General features: G+C 41.8%; 1 protein-coding gene across 5 annotated transcripts in view; it reads right to left on the bottom strand.

Annotated features, from left to right (window-relative positions):
* MICU1 (mitochondrial calcium uptake 1) overlaps window positions 1-20,741 on the bottom strand; it is a 276,027-nt gene that overhangs the window by 64,072 nt on the left and 191,214 nt on the right. The gene's annotated exons all lie outside the window — the stretch shown is intronic.

The raw sequence follows: 20,741 nt of genomic DNA, 5'->3' as shown, positions 1-20,741 counted from the left end.
CTGCAGCTGCTCACAGCCCGTGTGGGGCTGCCTGTGCCTGCTCCGGACAGGTCTGTGTGGGCAGCGAGCGGCTGCAGCAGGGAGTGCCGGCCATGGGGCAGGGGAGGGGCTGTTTTCCCCCCCGCGCTCAGCTTTTCCCTGGGCTCCTTCCCTGCATGGAGAAAAGTGGCCCCTTGCCCGGCACTCCCTGCTGCAGGCATTTGCAGCCCACACGGGGCTGTCCAGAGCAGGCACAGGCAGCCCCAGCGTGGGGCACTGGGCATGGGGTAGGCGAGGGGCTGCTTCCCCCCCACCCGTGCTCAGCACCACCTTGTAACCCAGTCCCACTGCCAGGCTGGCAGCGGGGTGGGTTACAAGCTGGTGCTGAGCACAGGGAAGAGCGGCCCCTTGCTTGCCACGTGGCTGGTGCCCCACACTGCAGCCACTCACATCCCGCCTGGGACTGACTATGCCTGCACTGGACAGCCCCGTGTGGGCTGCGAGTGCCTGCAGCAGGGAGCACCGGCCATGGGACGGGCAAGGGGTTGCTTTTCCCTGCGCTCACCACCAGCTTCTTCTCTGCCAGCGAGCAGGGGGTCAGGGCTGTGCGCTGCCCCCGGCCTGTACCACAGGGCTGGGGGGGCACTGGGTGTGAGTGGGCGGGGAGCCAGTGGGAGCATGGGGCCTGCACTGGTGCCCCAGGGTCAGTGCCAGCAGGGCCCAGAGCAGGGTGGCAGGAGCGCAGGGTCCCAGCTGGCAGGGGCTCTATGGAGCCGGGCCAGCTCCCCCCTCTCTGCTGGTGCAGCCCAGCCCAGCTCAGCTCCACAGACCCCTGCCAGCCTGCATTCTGCTTTGGGCCCACTGGTGCTGGCCCTGGGACACTGGTACCAAGACATTGGGACATTGGTCTCAAGATGGTGACCAGGGGGTGGGGCACCTGTCAAGGGGCAGGGCTACCCATGCAGCCCTCAACAGACTGCCAAATTGGGTAAGTGGCCCTCTGCCCAAAATAATTGCCTGTCCCTGGGTTAGGGACTACTTAGGAAAGCTGGATGCACCCGAGGGTGCTGAGGGAGTTGGCTGATATGATTGCAAAGCCACTTGCTATCATCTTTGAAAACTCATGGCAATCAGGAGAGGTCCCAGATGATTAGAAAAGGGCAAATATAGTGCCCATCATTAAGCAAGAGAAAAAGGAGGATCCATAGAACTACAGACTTGCCAGCCTCATGTCAGTCCCTGGAAAAATCATGGAGCAGGTCCTCAAGGAATCCATTTCTAAGCACTTATAGAAGGTGATAAGGAATGGTCAGCATGGATTCACCAAGGACAAGTCATGTCTGACCAACATGATCACTTTCTATGATGAGATGACTGGCTCTGTGGATGTGGGGAGACCAATGGATGTGATATGATATACTTTGACTTCAGCAAGGCTTTTGATATGATCTCCCACAACATTCTCACAGGCAAGCTAAGGAAGTACAGGTTGGTTGGATGAATGGACTGTACAGTGGATAGAAAACTGGCTGGATCATTGGGCTCAGAGGGTAATAGTCAATGACTTGATGTCTAGCTGGCACTCAGCATCAAGTGGAGTGCCCCAGAGGCCAGTTTTTTTTCAATTATCTTCATCAATGACCTGTACGAAGGCATGCACCCTCAGCAAGTTTGCAGATGACACCAAGCTGTGGGGAGTAGTTGATATGCTGAAGGGTAGGGTTAGGATTCAGAAGGCACATCTCCTGTGAAGCATACCTATAGGTATGTCTGGATCAGAGAAGCTATATGATACAAAGACTGCAAACAGACATCACCTTTATCCTAGAATAAACTATTTTATCCTGGGATGAAGTGCATCATGGAGACATTCATATTCATTCTCCCAAGTTACGTCCTGAAGACGTTTCCCAGATAAGAGGTAGTAACAGTTTATCCCAGGACTATGCATCATTGAATCAACAGCAAAAAAGCAGCAGTGAATTCAGAAGCTGCTCACTAAACTCTGGTTAGAAAGGTGATGTGTGTAAACACCAATCCAGGGATATTTCTGTTCCAGGAGAAACACAGCCACAACTTATCCAGGGGCAAATGCAACATCTGTTCCAAGCCAAAGAGTAGTAAGATATTACCCTTCAGTAGGTAGATTTTAAACCAAAAGCAGAATCATCTTTGCCAAAACAATCAAAACCCTAAAAACTTGCATCATGGAAGCAATAAGAATGCATTCAGTTGTAAAGCAACACAGCATGATGTAAATAGACATATTTGATTTTTCTTAAAAATTAACACAACAATAATGACACCTTCCAAGCAGTTTGTTGATTACCTGCCAACTACAATTCCCTAAAAGTAGCTAAAAAAGATATCCTTTTTGCAGAGAGGGAACCCAAGTAGCTATAATTGCCTTCAGCCAAAATAGTCAAAGAGTCCCTTTTTGCCTGCAGCTGTAACTCATAATTACAGGTGTGTAAACAATAGATCTATATCGGTGACACCATCTGTTCCCACTATTCACCATCAATTACTATATTTCCTTTGACCATCTCTTGCACCAGGCAAGTTGGCTCATCATTTTCTATTAGGACCTTCTAGAAGAAGGGATATAAAACTTAAAGCACGGCTCTGTGTTGCCACTACAAATAATAAAGGTTGGGTTCTTTTGTTTTTTAAAGAAATGTATCATTGGTAGAAAGTACAGTAGCAGCAAGTTATAAATAAAATTTAGAAGGATGGCTTCTACCATGATGCCCAAGCAATAGCACTGTTCAGACATTTTCCATTGTTTAGTACTACACAACAAAAGGTTCAGAATAGGATCTGAAGGCACCTCCCCAACACAGAGCAGACTGGGGCTGCAAAAAAATACCTCTGATCAAACAGAGCTTTAGGTTGCTTTTGTCTAAAAGAAAAACCAGTGTGACCTTCCCACATATCTTGTGCTATGGTCAAGATAAAATACAACACAGAAAGCCAGAAAAGGGTGGGATGAAGAGTGTGTGTGGAGGGAGCTGCGGGGAGACAGGAGGTAGGGAAATTTTAAATAATATCACTACAGAGACTAGCTTGAAAGACTATTAATTGGAGTTTACACTAGCACTTCACAAATCTCAAGAGCAACTAAGAAACAATGTTGGGTGAAGAAAAAAAAATGCCATCAAACCCCCAAGGTACCATCATTAAGTGATAGCCTTTCCAAGCTGTCACTTTACATATGGTGTTGAGGGAATTCTTGCAGATACTAACAGCAAAATAAGTAGTAATCTCCATTGTTCTCTAGTCACAATGATGCCAGAATGCAATACTAAACAAATAGGTAATTAAGGAGATTTTTAAATAGTTTCCATACTAGGTATAGTAGGCAAAACCACCATCGTATCAGAGCGCCTCAACAAAATCAAGGTAATAAGCCAAACTCTCCCATTTCCCAAGCTGCTTTGTATTGCCAAGTGTCTTTAGACTATCTGGAAGCAATCACTGGAAGTCTCATTATTTAAGGGGAAAGTATCAATGCAGACAGCTATACTGCTTCTTGAAAATAAAAAAAATAAGTAAATAAATCAATCACCCTGCCATGATCCTCTAGCCCTAGAGATTTCCCACACCTCAGAGCCCTATGGACTGCAGCAGCTGCGATCCCAAAGGTCTGGGGGTTTCTCCAAGGAAACCCTGCTACATATGCAAATTAAAGCTTGATAGCAACCACCTATAAAGTTAGTATGCGTTTCTGAGGTCTAACTTTAGATCTGTTGGAGCTTTTTATTGTGTGATAGCTACTTTGTATGTGTAACTGGTCTCCAGGTAATTGCAAAAGTAACCAGTTAATTGTGCAATACCTGTAATATGTAGAGAGGTCCTGATTGCCATTACAGGTTTCTGAGTACAATAACAAAGCTCAAAATGTCTTAAGGCAGTGGGAACCAGCCTCCCTAGCAGGCCTGCCACAGGAGCCCTGCTCCTTTTAAAGAGGGGAAACTGCTAGGAAAGAGCCCAAGCAGTGAGTGAGAAGCCCCAGCTGCTGGTTGCCAGGGCAACCAGAGTTAGCTAGTGGCCCACACCTGCCAGTGGTCAGCTGACCAAAAGTGGCAGGGCCTGGCTCACATTTAAGCCCCAGGGCTGAGGCCAAGCTGGCAGTTCTCTGCTGGTAGTTAAGGGGGAAGGAGCTCTGCCTGAACAAACAAAGGGGAGAGGCCTGATTGCATGAGCAGCTCCTGATACTCTGGTGGGATGGAGTGTTCCCTGGTAGGATTTGAATGACGTTACAAGTGGGTGGCTTGAGTTTGTTAAAGCTCAGGGGCTTGTGTTGGTTTATTATTGTATAACACTGGTGGTTTGGGTGAGGTTATTAGTGGATGGAGGAGGCCTCATAGGGGACCCACGGCAGCGTTGGGGGTGCACTGAGCGCCAGAGAGGGCGCAGCGTTGAGGGCGCACTGAGCGCCAGAGAGGGCAAATCACAGCAAGGCCCAGACTGAACAACGTTTGTTCCATCTGTCAGGCTTGGGGCATGGTAAAGGGGTGGCTGGAGCCACTCATAGCCCATAAGGCTAGGGTGCCCCAAAACACCCACTGTGCCATCCATCTTGGAGAGGGACCCACCAGGGGTCCTGGTGTCCCCAGGGTCAGAGTGTACAGCAAACCATGTCAAAGAGGGTGTAAAGGCAGCCTCCCATATATTCTCTATCTCAGATGTGGCGGGTGAGAATCAAGGGTGCCCACTGGGCCAACTTGGCACATAAGGGGGCCTTGGGAAGATCACTGCCATCCTACAGGACCCCGCTCTGTGACACTGCACCAAGTGCCAGTCCGATGGCTCTCCCTTGCTCAATCTGCTGCTCTTTCTGCTCTGTGCTTTCTGCCTCATTTCCTACTCTGTTACCGGCCTTATGCTCCCTGTCAAATCTATTGCTTTGCTTTCTGCTCCCTGACTTATCACCTGCTGTGTCTCTTGATCTGCCATGTGCCACACACAGAGGCTGTCCCTTCCACTTGTGGCATGTCACAGGTGTTTCATCCCTGTTTTAAGCCATTTATATAGAAAACTCCACATTTACACTGGAAATATAAATCCTGATGTTTAGGGTCACTAACCAACTTTTAAGTAATCACATTATGAATAAACTTTTTCCACAGGCAGATTATGCCATAACTTTCCCTTTTGGCAGTTGGAAATCTCCAAACAAATGGTTTTGAACTCAACTAAACAAAAGTAAAAAAAAATCTAACATATGAGTAAGTTAAAGTGTGTCATGGCAACTAGCTGCAGGTTTGATTACTTATAACTATCAGGGTACAGGTGACTGAGACAGTAAAAGGCTTCTATATTACATTTGTAAAAACAAAACTGGGGATATAAAGTTTCTGCTTGATCTTTTTGAAAATTGTTATTCTCTATGTACTTCATGTATCATTTCAGAAAATCACTGTTATAGTGTGTAAGTTAATAAAAGAGTAAATAGTGTATTTCATATATATAAAGGCATTCAAAGCCATTCTGTGAAGCAGTAAGATATCTATCAATAATAGACTGAGACCTAGGAAGAAAAAAAACCTTTAAATTCTCAGCAATCGTTCATATTACTGGAAATTAGAACTCGTTTTTACAGAGAAGACTGGTGGTCCAGGGTAGTAGTCTTATGTCTTATTTTTACAAAAAACACTGGAGGGCTTTTAATCCCCTCACCCCACCGTTGGGCAGTCAGCAGGACTTGGCAGATAAGTTCTCAGTTCACTATTTCTCCTACAGGATAGCTCCTCCAGCTGCCCAGGAGCTATACACTGAAAAACATCAGCTCAGGTTCTCCTGTGAGACTTATATGACTTTCTTATTCAGTGGCAAGAGCACTACCTAGCATGCCATATGAACAGCCATGGAATCCCTAAGCATAAAAGCATATTATAACATAGGACTACCTACAAATGTCTGAATTCCCTTGACTCCCACACCAAAATGCATTTCATTGTTGCATCTATAATTACTACTATGCCACTTGCCATTGCAAAAATACTGATGTGTTTACTGCACCAGCATATTTTAAACCCCCACAAAAAGCCAGGAATATATACTTTTTGGACTATGTGTACATGCCAATTTAAAAAAAATGAAGATGAAAAACCACAAAACATAATGGTTACATAACATATTTCAAATATCCAGAAACAAGTGCTGCCAGAGCCTGTGTTGATTACCTGCAGAAAATTTAGCAATCTGTATGCTTCAAAAGTAAAGTAAAACACCTGTTTGCCCCAAATATTACAGTCCCTTCACATTCTTCTAGTACTGAGTATTTAAATGCATGTATTTTAAAAAGGGCTTTTGATTTTTCTAGGAAGATGTTCCTTAAAAATCACAAGCAAGCTACATGCCTAAAGATTTGCAGAAGAGGGGGAAAGGTATGTATAAATAAGAATAAGGAAAAAGCACAAAACGTAAAGAAGTCCTTAGTTTGTGTGGGGGGAAAAAACCTCAGAATATCCTTTAACCAGAAGCAATATAGGAGAGCTAATTCTGTAAAATGTTCAGGGTGCGAGTAGAGATACGGGGATGACAACACAATACAACACCATGTAACACAAGCTAAGAGTAACAGGGAATTAGAAATATCTGACAAATTATCATTTTTGTACTGTTAACTAATTTTTACAGCAATAGCCTGACTTCTCTTTAGAATTTAGAATATGCCCAAAGCTTTATTTGACAAGCTATAATACATTACCTATTTGCAAACCACTGCAAAGCTGCCTCTATTTACTAGTCTGAAGAAGCAATCAGTCTAGACTTCTGTCATGTTACATATTAAGCTATGTATTAAAAGGGAAAAAGCCTTTCCTCTTTTTAAGAAACCTTCAACTTGCTTTCCAAACACAAAAAGATTTAAAGCATATAGTTATATGTTCTACCATTTGTAAAGGTGCCAAACTATAAATAGACAGCAAAAACTGAGATAGAAACAAACATTTCTAAATGTTATTCCATCTCTTTAAAATAAGTCTCTTTCAAACACAAACTGGTAGTTTTCTTTGTTGTTATATCTACTTAAGTGTGAATCAATATATTGAAGCTATATATACACAAAACATTTGATTTAGTAAGTAAAGATCAGACTATTTTACATTGTCTCTCTTAGATTCACCATACTAAAAATTCACTATGAATTGGTGAACTGGATTAAGAAGGTTAGTACGCTGTTTGGTAAAAATCAGTTGGGGCCATTGCTGGAAGGCTAAGGGAAGATAGCTGAAGCCTCAAATAATGGAGAAGGGTGGGGGGAAGGAAGGGGGCTGAAGAGATCAGATACTGGGAAGACAGAAACCCAGACTGGATTGGATGATGCAGTTATCTGCCTGCAAGAGCCTGAATAGTTAGTGGGACATGACTGGAGCAAATAACTATTGCCTTTGCTAATCAAGGAGTGCAGAAGATTTGCTTTTTGCAGCCTCAGCTTATCTTGCTATTTTATGTTGTCCCTTGAGTTGATGTACATAGCAGACACAAAGCCTATTAACTGATTTCAGTAAGTATTTGATGGTGCCCTTCCAGATGATGGCAAGCACAGCTGAACTCTCAGACCCTAAACTAATACAGAAATACAAATTAAAGTAAAACTTTCCCATTATTTATTGAACACCAAATGCATAGTAATAATTTAACCCCTCTTCTCCCAAACTGAGAACTTCAGTGCCTTAACTCCAGAATGAATGCTTCATTTGGAATATTAAGATTGAAAAATCCTCACAATGCCAACAACAGCAGCTGAAATACTTTAAGTAAAAAAAAAAATTTGATCTAAAGCTCTGCAAAAAAATAAAGCTATTTCTTGTAAAGGAAGCACTAGAAAAAATTCATTGAATGCCTTCCATTCTTCACACATTCTCTCCCTGCACCCTGGGACCAGTTTAAGTACCTCTGTAGTATGAGGGTTAAAAAAAAATGTACATTTGTCAGTGACAGTGAAATCCTAGTGGACGCTCTGTGTTTGACAGATGCTTCTGCCCTATCAGTGACCTTGGCATTACAGTGCAGTCTATGATGGAAAGGAAAGTTTAATTCCAGCCTCTAGCAGTTTTCTAGACTTTAATGAGCAATTTAAAAGGTTATGTAAAGAAATGCTACAGCTTTAGCGTTGTATTCATGCATAAAAACTTTGTCTGCAAGAATGATTCTCAGCAAGGCTCTTCTCCCACAGCTGCAGAAAGGAGCATTTGGGAATTAATGTGAAAGATGGAAGGAAGAGAATGGAGGGGTTGAGAAATTAGTACTACCACCACTTTAAAAATAGCTTGTTTTGACTCACTAAAAGGAAATATTAAATTAAATGGACTGCCTGGGGGAGAGTGGCAGGACAGACAATGGCAAAAATGCCACGTAAGTGCCTAAAACCCACAGAAAACCCCATGAATATCAATGGGAGATGGACATACACCTGCCTTTTTTGAGAGTGACAAATCACCCTAATGAATGTTTAGTTAAATTTAAATGAAACATGGAATGCAACATTTTCTTTAAATACCCTTAGTAGTTCAGAAAAATTATATGCTCCAGACTTCATCAGAACAAAGTCTTCAACTGTATCTCTAGGGGCAAAACAAACCACTAGTCTACATTTATTAAACACGGGGACCGTTGTTTACAACAGTCTTGAGTGCTTTCCTGATGCAGGAGCTTTACCCTAATACACTTTTGTCAGAATAACAGTTAAAGAAAATAGGCAAGGAAAAGGGAGGAAACCCCCCCCCTAAAAAAGAGCTGCTCTCAACCTAATAGGAAACACAAGCACACCTACAGCTATTGTAAGTTATTTTACTGTCAAAACTGAATGCACATCACTTGGCACTTACAATAATAAAACTCACACTCCTACTTAAAATTTTCTTCCCCCTTCTATCTTCATTTATTTATTTTTGAACTTGCCAACCGTAACAAGATGGAACATTGTGAGAGAGAACCACATATCCTCTACTATATTAATCTACAAAATAGTACAGAGAATACATCATATTTTGCATTCACAGCAGCTAAGTCCTTAGAAGAGAATGGACACTCCATTCTAAAAACTCTCCATTCTACAAGCAGTTAGTCTTGCAACACAAATAACATTCTCCATGTAACGCTGATATATAAAGCCATTTTTATAAAAATACAGCCTCTTGCTGCCTGTTACTGAATTTATGTTCAGTCTCCATTTGACCTTGTCGCTCAATTTACCAAGCAAAATAAGTCTGCAACACTACCCAGTTCAGTCTAACAATGAAAAGCAAGCTGACTGCATTCTGCCTCCTACATTCTTAATGCAGCAACAAAGTCAAGAGCTAAACTGGGGACTTTTAGGAAGATTTATAGAGCAAATCAAGTTCCATGTTCAAAATGTAATGCGAATGGTGAAGTAGGTGAAACTAAAATATTCAGTTCCAATAGCTGGATCGAGGATGACATGAAAGTCAAAAGAGTTTTTTCCACTTAGAGACTAGATGCAACTGCAAACCAAAATGTTTAACTTAAAGGTTAATACATGAGGTTCACTCAACATTTTATTTTAAAAGATGATTGATATCCTAACCAGATTAAGAAGGAATTAGGTCTTTTTGTCCAGTATTTGCTCAGGGTTTTTCAGCAATTACTAAGATGCTGGTGACAGATTTGTGGACCTAGCACATTCTCCATGTAGCAACTATATTGGATTATCCAAGAAGATGGAATCTTGTAGCCATATCAGAGCTTTCAAAAGCCTTTTTTCATTTTAAATGTTAATTTAAACATTATGATAGCCATTCTTTTAAAATAAAATTGAAATCTCTTAAATTTCCAAAAATCACTGCAAATACTCCCTTCACAGAGTCCATGAGACAGCAGCTGGGATTCAGCTCTTTATTTGTACACTCAAAATCCTGAAGTTTGACAGTTAGAATTATTAAACTTTTCAGTTTGTCAAACACTTGGTATTAGGACTAAAAACATTTTTTTTATTAATCTGTTCCTCCTGCTGGATCTCTTCCATGATGTCACAATTCACTGTTTGTGACAAAAGCAATCAATCAATCAATCAAAGATGACTTTAAGCCTTATTTTCACATGATCCAAGAAACTAATGTCCATTATTGCAAATGGAGTCATCAGTGCTCCATACATTTGAAAATCTAGCATCACAGGCCGTGTCCAGATAGGCGCGGACATTTGTTTCCTCATGGACAAGTACCAGTGGCACACTGGGGGAACGCCTGTGCCACGTGTGCTCTGGCATGCAGCAGGTTACTCTGGGTGGGGTAAGGCAAGCTGGGGCCAGCAACTGTGCTGGCCCCAGCAGCCTTACCTGGAGTCCCGGGGGCCTTGGGGAGGCTGAAGCTGCAGTGCTCCAGCAGCCAGGCTCCAGTTTGGGCAGCACATGCTACTGCCACACGTGCCACCCCACTTTTTTTTTTGGCACCCTCCATGCCCCAAGCCAGAGGGGCTGCACAGGGTAAGTGGCACTAATAGGGGGGAGGGCAAGAAGGGCTGGTGGCAGGTTGGGCAAGTGGCAGTGATGACAGATGGCAGGGGGGCAGGCAGCAGGGGTCTGCTTCCTCTACTGCAGCAGTGGGGGAGATGAATTCAAGACAACCCTCCAATAATTAGATTCTATACATGGAAAATGATAACAAAGTTATAAATTTTCCATTCACAGAACCTAATAATTGAGGGTCATCTTAAATTTAAGTAAATAAGGTAAATATTGCACGTGTGTCTTAAATTTGAAGTTGGCCTGGATTTGGGTAAATATGGTATATAGGACTAAGAGAGCCTTTCAAAATAATTTTTTCCTATATACACAAAAGTACCAATTTTTAGGTTCCAATATATGTAGCTAAAAGTTGTCACTCTACCCTGACCTGAACGTAAAGGCTGCTGTTAATACCTAATTGGCAAAACTCAAAATTCATAATTTCCCCCAAACCTCCCAAGTAATCAGAAGTTATTATTTAGTAAACTATTTTTTAATTTGAATTATAACTTAAATTACAAAGGGATGCTTCCTGTTGTCTCTGCTGTGTTTGAATAAGACTACCCTCACATTATTTCAGCCAATAACTTTTTTTTCCATTACTGATTAATTTGGATTGGAAGAAATCTCTGGTTGTCTTCTAGTTCAGTGTTTCTTAACCCATGAGTTGTGACCCAGAAGTGGGTTGCAAGAATATATAAAAGGGTTGCCAACAAACTTGGATTCTCATTTAAAGGAGAAAAACGTGGGAAATGGTTGATTTCCAAGGGGCTGCTTGAGACTGAGGGGAGCAAGAGGAGGGTGATCAGGTAGGGGGCACCATGTGCATGTACACAAGCACACATATACATGGCAGCCAAGCAGCACGGAGAGCAGCTCCTGCAGTTCCTGGCAGGCAAGTCTATGGAGTCGGGGGGAAGGCATAGATGATGCACCTGAGGGTGTAGAGAGGGAACAGGTAAGGTGTCAGGGGTAGATGGGGGAGCAGGTGCCCCCCCAGATTTGTGTGCTCACAGTGGGCATGGGCCTGAAGCCTGGCCAGACCCGGGGCAGGAGGGTGAGGCAGGGTGGCAAGACTTGTTGCTGCCACCACTGCTGCCACCTCCAGGACCCCCCACCAGCTGCACCACCAGCAGTGCGAGAAGTAACAGTGAGGAAAAAGGGGGAGCTGTGTTGCCCTCACTTCCTCCTGTTGCCAGCTGCTTGCACCCCAGGCCACGGCTCTACCCTGCCACCTTGGTTCAGCTACTGCTGTGGCACCCCTCATGTCACGGCTCTATCCCAGAGGGGAGGGAAGGTGGAATGGGGGGGCAGCATGGGTGGCCTGAGGAGTGTGGCAGCAGTGGCCAGGCCATGGCACAAGGTAGAGCTGTGAGCTGCCATATGAGCAGCTGGCAGCAGGAGGTGGTGAGGGCAGCTCCGCACAGCTGGACCAGGGGACCCAGCAGCAGCAATGAGTCTCACCACCCCATTCCACTCTTCCACACTGGGTCCCACCCACTGCATCTGGTAAAGTAGGTTGTCACCTATGAAGTTCATGCCTCTCTGAACAAGTTATTCTCTATCTAGTGAGTCACCCTGCCCCATCTTCTCTCTGATCTATCATGACTATTGGTTATGCAACTTTATTTTTGTGGCAACGGTCACATCTCCCTTCTGTTTTTTCTTAAACTGCACAAGTTTAAGATGTACCAGTTCTGAATTCCAACCTAATAACTTTTCAGTCTTTGTCTATATGCAAAGCATTATCCCAATTGTTTCAGGTGATAATTTCCTGGCATTCTGACAGCAGTTTCATCTTTCATACAATTTATGCAACTGTAGCTGTCCAGATTCTTCTTTACACAGTTACTGCCTAGCTAGTATTTCCCAATTTTGATATCTTCATGGCAGGTTGCATCCCCTTATTAAGTAGCATCTGAAATTAATCTGTGTTTAGTACAGCCCATCTTTAATTAGTAAATTCTATCATCATTTAGAACATCTCCAATATCAGGTGCAAATCTGATTAACATACTCTCCATTCAATCCTTTGAGACTTTAATACATTAAAACAGTATTGGAACTACTATGGATCTCTGCAGGGGTTTATTCAACAACATGATCTAGATTGAAACTGAATCAATAATTTATGGCTTTAGACACAGCCATCATCTGAAGACACTTGTAGAAGTAGATTCTGAGGAAAGAAGTTTCCAAGGCAAATCCTTCAGAGTCCTCCCCCTCCCTATTTCCTTTGGATACATATGGAATAAACAGCTAGTGCCTGGGTCCAAGATCAGGGCACCCTGACAAAATAATACAACCCCAAGTTATGCTATACTTTCACTGGCAATTCCTATACACCTAGAAGAGTAATGTATTTTCCAAGGCCCCGGCACACATTCTTCTAATGGCATGCTGGGATCTGCTTCCTGATTCCAACAACTGCATCTCCTCCCATACCACATGTGCATGGCAGGGCATGCAGTTTTGGAATCAGGGGTCAGATCCCAATGATGCCATTATTACTTGCCAGTGCAGGAAAAGCCTGGGATTGAGAGCCCAAGCTTCCCCTGCACCAGCAAATTAAAAGCTGGCATCCAGTCCTGCATACCAGATCAACAATCAGCTGACTGTCAGCTCAGTCCAGATAACCCAGTTCCAGACCCGGAGCTGTCTGAGCGAGGACTGACAATTAGCTGACTGTCAGTCCTGGTCAAAAAGCCCCAGGTCTGGTTCAAGACTCAGGGCTGTCCAGGGACTGGGATTAACAGTGAGATAATTATCAGCCATGTATAGGGGACCCAAGACTCATTTTTTGCCCCCAGTCTGGCTAGTCTCTGCCTCCTTCATCTTAGATCCTATATGAGGATTACCATTAGCAAGTGAAAGGGGTGAGAGTTGGCAAACAATGCCATAGTGACATGGATGATCTCCCCACCTGATGTGGCAGGGAAACAAACCAAGTGAAGTCTCCTTTCTCTGTGCAGATTTATCCCCTTACAAGTAAGTTTTCAGGCTTTTTCTTAGCCTTGTACCATCCATGTTGTGGCTCCAGCTATTTCACAATTACATTATCTGCTTGTTAGCCTAGCAAAGTAAAAAAACTCACCAGTAAGCAATAGCTATAAGGAGTCTACCTAAATTGTGCTGGTTTTTTTAATAGACACTTAAATACCAACTGTTTTGTTAATTGTACTTGCAATTTAAAATCAGTCTCACTACTCTAATTTCTTGGGTCTTCCATTTCCCCTTCTCTCAAAATAGGCATTGTTTGCTCTTTTCTATCCCTTGGGAACTCTGCTATCTTCTCAGCAATAAGTATCAGCCCCACTACTAGCTCTTACTGTTCATTTAATACTACAGAGTGGAATTTATCAAGCCCTGTAGACCTGAATACATTAAAAGGGATGTAAATTGTTTAGCATGTTTCTTCCTGATTTTATGTCATGACCTCATGTGTAACCTTTTTACCTACCATTGTATTTGGTCTTGTTCCATATTAAAAGTGAACCTGTAAAGTAAGGTCCAGGATTGTTATGCTTAATATTCTAACTTCTACCCCATACTATAAAGCTGTGGTTAGCACACTGCCCTGGAAAATTATATTTTAAATCTCCCTTCTTAGTTCACCCAAAATATTCCTGATACATAACAGAGTCACAGATGTTTGTACCTGAAGTCAGAGGACAATGCTTTCATACAATTTAAATCCTGTCCTCACAAACAAACAAAAAACCCCAAGCAAGCACAGATGAGGGGATAACTGTTATAAGTGCCTGGGGAATCTATACATAGTACAAAATGCCCCTTAAACCTCCTCATTAAAAACTCTCCAGTCAAAAATTGTAAAGGATGATGGAGATCGGAACAAAAATAGCTACTTTTTGCACTTCATAGTTAAAGAGCAACCATATACTATTTACTATTCTCTCCCTTTTTAAATAGGGGTACTTTAAAACTTTAGAAAGGCTACAGAAAAGGAATTGTCCTCCTTCCCACTGCTGCCTGCACTGCCCAGTTAGGTGCCAGGTCCAGTGATTTAGAAGCAGTGGCTGGGAAGCAGGCTCTGGGAAAGCCTCCCCAAGTTTGGTTCTTGGCTCCATCAGCTGCCCCTTGCCACCTGTGCTGGCTGGATTGGGCAGTGGAGGTATCAAAAGAAAGCTGGCAGGGCTAGGAACCAGGCTTAAGGTTTTCCCACAGCCTGCTTCCCAGTCCCACTGATTCTTAAACTGCAGTCACTGGTGCCCAGCTGGACAGCATGGGTGGTAAGGGGTGGTTGTCAGGATCTGACAAACCCCCCACCTCTTCCAAAAATGGGGGCTGCCCATTTTGGGGAAGAGGCAGGGAGCAGTGGTTGCTGCTCCCCTCCTGGTGAATGAAGCAGTGGGGCCTCCAACCCACTTCTCACTCCAGGCACTCACTCTGGAGTGAGAAGCAGGCAGGGAGCAACTGGCTGCTGCTCCTCCCCTCCCCTTGCAGTATATTGGAAGGGTTGGAACAGCTGTTCCCTTCCCCAAGCCAGGGTGACTCCACGCTCTGGAAGGCAAGGGAACCTTCCCCCAGCTCCGCAACTCCTGGTCCCCAGAAGTAGTTAAGCCGGGGGAATGTGTGCAGACAATCAGTTTTCTAGGAGAAACTCTCCCAGGAATGATTTTTGGGAGGAAAATAACCTCCCAAAGTGGCCATTTTTGCTTCAGGAGAAAAAGCCTGAACATCTGCACACTTCTGGTTTCTCCTGGGAGAACGGCAATTTCTTGGAAAAAAAAATGAACATTTGTCCAACAAACAGCACTTGCTTATAGCTCAGTCACTGAAGTGATAAACTCTCAACTGGCTGTGCTACAAAGCAGTTACTATCAGCTGCACACTGTGTAACAAAGTAACTGAAAATTATTTGTACAAGATATCATAAAGAAAAATTAACAAAAATTAAAGTGACCTAAAACACAGATGGTGCAAGCAGCTTGAATGCAAATCATTATTAACAATCAGGTTGATAAACTTGTGTACTAAAAAACTTCAACACCCTAATATTTTAATAACTTACAAATGATATGAAGTTTTGTCATCTGAAGTTTTAGCCAACAAAACATGAGGTGACAAAAGATGCATCACAAATGTATTTTCTAATATATCTGACAAAGATCATCACAACAAATTTACATTAAGACTGAATTTTCTACTAAAAGAATCAGGTGTGACTGAATAATTCTGAAATTTAAACTATTACTCATTAGGTTTCCGAGTTAACAATCCTACTGATGAGCAATGCAGTTCACACTTTTCAGAATCCTTGTTTTGGCACATCTGCAGGTTCAGGACAACAATATTTGTGTTCTCCACAGCTTTTTTCACAGCTACTACTATTGTAATATTGTACTCAGTTAGAACGGCAATGGTAACCATCAGTGTGAAAAGCTTTTTTTTTTTTTTTTTTAACTGAAAGCTTAAATTCTGGAGCATTTGAGAAACACACTGAACTGCAAAAAATATTATAGCTAATCAGAACAAGATACTGAAATTTATTTCTGATTAAATTTATTTAAGACAAAACTATTAATACAGTTCACAAGTATTTACATTTAATATTAGTATTTAACAGATAACATATCTGAGCTACAAACTTGAAGAAAGTTTTCAGTAAACACATACAAGAGCAAAATCTTTATTTTCCAGGGCAATTTAATAAAGAGCTTGAAGTGTCAAAAATTCCTAACAGGGCCATTTGAAACTGCTTATTAACGTATGCATTTGCAGATTCTCTGATCTACTTTTGATTTGTAGCTACAATTAATTCAGTATCTCAAACACTAAAACCTATCACTTTAGAGATAATTTAGAATATTCTCAGGTGTAAAAAAGCCTGAATATGTGCAAACCTCATCCCAATCTAACAATACAGACATTCCCTACCAGGTAAAAACAATTAGCATTTACAAAGCATCTATTATATCCAAAGCACTTTATAAACTTGAGTTAATTCTTCAAATACTCTGATGGGGTAGGCACAATAACTATTTTAAACACAAGGCAGCTGAGTCAGAATGTATGCAACCTGCCTAAAGCCAGAAAAACTCTCTGTGTACATGCCACAATTAGAATTCATTAGAATCCTGTTCTTTCTCCTTGATATTACATTGTTTTCCTGACTTCTAAAAGTTCTTCTGTTCCTAGGTTTTAATGTTTTCTTTGATCAGGAAATGAAATTTCTACAAAATCAAATGTGCGCATCAAAACTAGCATTCCTGTACAGCTCCGCTGCCTGGGAGCCCACATAATGGCTAAAGATCCCCTTGTGCTGAGTGTTCTACAAATAAGCATTTTTACTTGAATCCAGGAAGAGGATAACAGATGTGCAGAGAGATAAGTCCCTCCACTTGTTATTTTATTACTGGCACAAGGAAAAGGAGAAACTTATGAGAAGAGGCTGAGGGAGCTGGGTTTATTTAGTCTAGAAAAGAGAAGACAGTGGGATTTAATAGCAACCTTCAGCTACCTGAAGGATAGAGCTAGGATGCAGCTAGACTGTTCTCTGTGGTAGCAGATGACAAAACAAGGAGCAATGGTCTCAAGTTGCAGCAAGGAAAGTTTAGGTTGGATATTAGGAAACATTCTCACTAGGAGAGTGGTGAAACACTGGGGCAGGTTACCCAGAGAGGTGGCAGAATCTCCATCCTTGGAGGTTTTTAAGGCCTGGCTTGACAAAGCTTTGGCTGGGATGATTTAATTAGGGATGGTCTTGCTTTGAGCAGGGGGTTGGACTAGATGACCTCCTGAGGTCCCTTCCAACACTGATTTTCTATGATTCTATGATAAACTTATTCTTAAAAAGTGGGCAAATTGTTTAACTCAAATATTAAGAAACAGATACCTTTCCCACTCAACTGACACCTTTGTCAACAGGATGCTCAAGAAGGAAGAGTATTGAAGACTAAACCAATCCCAACATCTGCAGGGGGGGTTCTTCCAGACCAGCCTTAAAGCAGGCTGGCAAGACAGCATGCAAAGAATGTCCTTACATGGATAAACAATCATAGCTCTACAGATAGTAACATTACTTTCCAGTAACACATTGTATGCACTTGGCTATATTTTAAGTTAGGTCATAACTTGCTTACTAAGTTGCAAATGACTGCAGTACACTAAGGCAGCATCAGTCAACCTGTGGGTTGCACGAATATATGAAAGACTCATGAACAAACTTTAACAATGGATTTTCCTTTAAAGAAAAAAAATGTGGGAAACTGTGGCTTTTCCTTTGCAGACTGGCAGAGTTCCAGCCTGCAAGAGGCTGCTGGGGGCTCCCCCTGCCTCACACACTGGGGGGCTGGGGGCAGTGGGCCAGGAGTGAGGGGCACTGAGTCAGAACTGGCTACTGATACTTACAAATGGGTCCTGGTACAAAAAAGGTTGGGAACCACTGTACTAAGGGAACAGAAACTGGCATGTGAGTCATTAATTGTGCAGCTATCTTATTTGTCAATAGTAAATACTCCTGAAGATGTGTAATAATCTGTAATATTTCACCAAAAGCAGCAGCAGTGCTGCAAAGTATGATATCAAACTGTACCTGTATTTCAAATAAGTGAAACAATGACATCCATAAGATATTTTACAGGCAAAAGACTATTTACCTCAGTAGAAAACATCTCTTGGTTACACCAATGCTCTAAAGTAAACAGGGATCTATTTCTCAGCTTGCTTTCTCAAAGAAGAAACATACTGGCACCTGTCACACACAGTGACAGCAAGAGGGGAAAAATTCAGATATACCAATAATATCATACAGTGTAAATCCAGCCACAAAAGTCAAGGCATGTGTGTTATTCACTAGTCTCTCAGAGCTAAGGAGCCTGCAAAGTCTGCTTTTTTCACTATCCGAATTCTCACTTACAAAGCTTAACAGGATCCTCTGCACAATATAATTACTAGTTCCAACCTAAAGATACATATGGCAAATACAGTGCATACATGTTTATTTAATCTACTTAGAACCATGATCTATGTGCATACAAATGTCTAATTAGAAGGGTTGGCGTGTTGTTGTAGCTGTGATGGTCTAGAAAATATACAAGAAACAAGGGTTAATTTGGTAATATCTTTTATTGGACCAACTGAACAGTTGGGAGAGTTGTTAGACAAGTTTCTGGGCAAGGAAATAACTTGAACTAAATGAACTGGAGGTGTCTCTGCTTCTTGCCCAGACCTAAGGAAGGATACTTGGTGCCCAAAAGAATGTCTAAAAACTCTCCTAACCATTCAGTTGGTCCAATAAAAAGACATAAAAAATTCTGATTTAAAAGACTAATCAAGGAGGCGGCAAAAATGAAAGGAAAAGGGCATTGCAAAAGTACCCAACAACAGGCAGGTTCTAACAGGCTGCTAAAGCTAGCTGCTTTCCTAGGGCTCTTGCTACTTTACTGACACTCTTTACTTCCATGAATGGGCAAATAGGTGATATTTAATAAAATTATGGAAAATATAAATATATTAAAAATATAAAAAGTAAACACAAATAAGAGAAGAGAGGATATACTATTCCATTGTTTCTGAAGCACTCCCTCAGAATTTTGCCTATAAGGAAAAAGTGAAAAACATTCAAGCTTTACCTGATATAATCATTTTCAAAGAGTGTTCCAGAAGAATTTTACCCAAACACGCGTGAACACTTTTTTAAAAGTGACCAGGGAAATCCAGCAAAAGAAACTACTCATAATATATGTTCAATACAGTATTCAATTCTCTCTTTAATGAGCCCAATGTAACATGATTAAGTAAAAAGAAGTTTGATTTTTACATTGTCTCAAATGAAAAAACAGCGCCCCCCTCCCCCCGCAAAAAATAAAACAAACAACCAATAAACAACTCCCCAGCATCAGAAAAGGTGCTTTATACAGTTTCAAATCAGTGGCTGAAACATATCTAATCCTACCCATGAAGAAAAATAAATCCCTTTTCCTCCAATTCTATTCTGGATATACAGTACTCAGAACTCAAACTTTGGAGAACACACTAATTTTTTAAAAACACTAAAAACTGTCAGAAGATAGTAAAATGGAAGGACTTCCTCAGAACTGCTGAGAGGCCTGTGCCTGACTTCTTTCCTCTTTTTTAATAGTAAGCAATAGTCATAAATAATTACGCCACATCTAACAGAAAGCACCACAGATCATTTCTTTTGATAATTCCCATAATGCACCGGGTACTTTCTAAACAGAATAAGGAACACATTTGTGGATAATAGATCTCACTCACCTAGACAGAAAAGAGAACAAGAAAAAAAAGTTACCTGACAATAGCCATGAGCAGCTGATGAATTGGTGGACCAGGCAAACATCACTAATGAAATGGGAGGTAGATAAGGTGAAAAGAGACAGTGGCAGGCAGGTAGTGGGGAGAGGCTGCTTTACATACTATTTTGAAGACCATGCCAAGAAGCTGAAACTTCAGGCGCTGCAGAAGGAGCTAGCAGAGGCCATGTATGGCTAGCACAAAGGGTAAGGGAGGTATTTCACTCTCTCTTTTATACCTGGCTTTGGAGAGGAAGATTTTTGGTTTTCCAAAACTTAGAGAAGATGGGGGCGTTACAACAAGAGCTGAAAATAGAATAATCTTTATTTTCTTCTTATTACTATGAAATTTTGGTTTTACTTTTCCACCATTTACAATTGTTATATTTTCCTTGTTTTCACTCTACAGGCCACTGAGAAACGTCCCTGTGAGTCTAGTCTGAGAAACAGCAAGATAAAAATATAGTCTTCTTACTCAAGTAATTTTGTCCATCACTTTTGTTGATTTCCATGATTAAATAGTAAAGCAATTAATAGAATGAATAATTTAGCTCAGTTATAATAGAGCTGGCAAAAGAGGGAAAAAAGTTAGATTTTGTCCCACCTTAAAAATAAAAAACCCCAACATTGTTTATGAGTTCCAGTTACTAAGCGAGCAAGGAATACCACTGGCACCTTACCACATCTGGCAGGGCTTCACAGGTGTGATGGGATCATTTAGTCTATAAAATCTTTGTTCCCAGTGGAAATGAAAGAACTTATCTTTTTTTTCCCCACAATCAGAGCCCGGGACAGCTTTGCAATTTTATTTTTAAACTGAGTAGATTTTTATTCAGAAGCAGTGACAGTGAACATGGAATCCCATGTGGAACGAACATGGAATCCCATACCACTACTTCTATATTTATTTTTTTGAGAAGAACCATATTTTGAAGGCAGTAGATGCTTAAATTCATACAAATAACAAGAAGCTTCTGTTTCATAGTTTCATAGTTTCTAGGGTCAGAAGGGAC

This window comes from Gavialis gangeticus, unplaced genomic scaffold, assembly GCF_001723915.1.
Source record: "Gavialis gangeticus isolate Ggan-Ray unplaced genomic scaffold, GavGan_comp1, whole genome shotgun sequence".
In the NCBI taxonomy this organism is placed as follows: domain Eukaryota; kingdom Metazoa; phylum Chordata; order Crocodylia; family Gavialidae; genus Gavialis; species Gavialis gangeticus.
The sequence above is the reverse complement of the archived record's forward strand: the minus strand, read 5'-3'. Positions and strand labels throughout refer to the sequence as shown.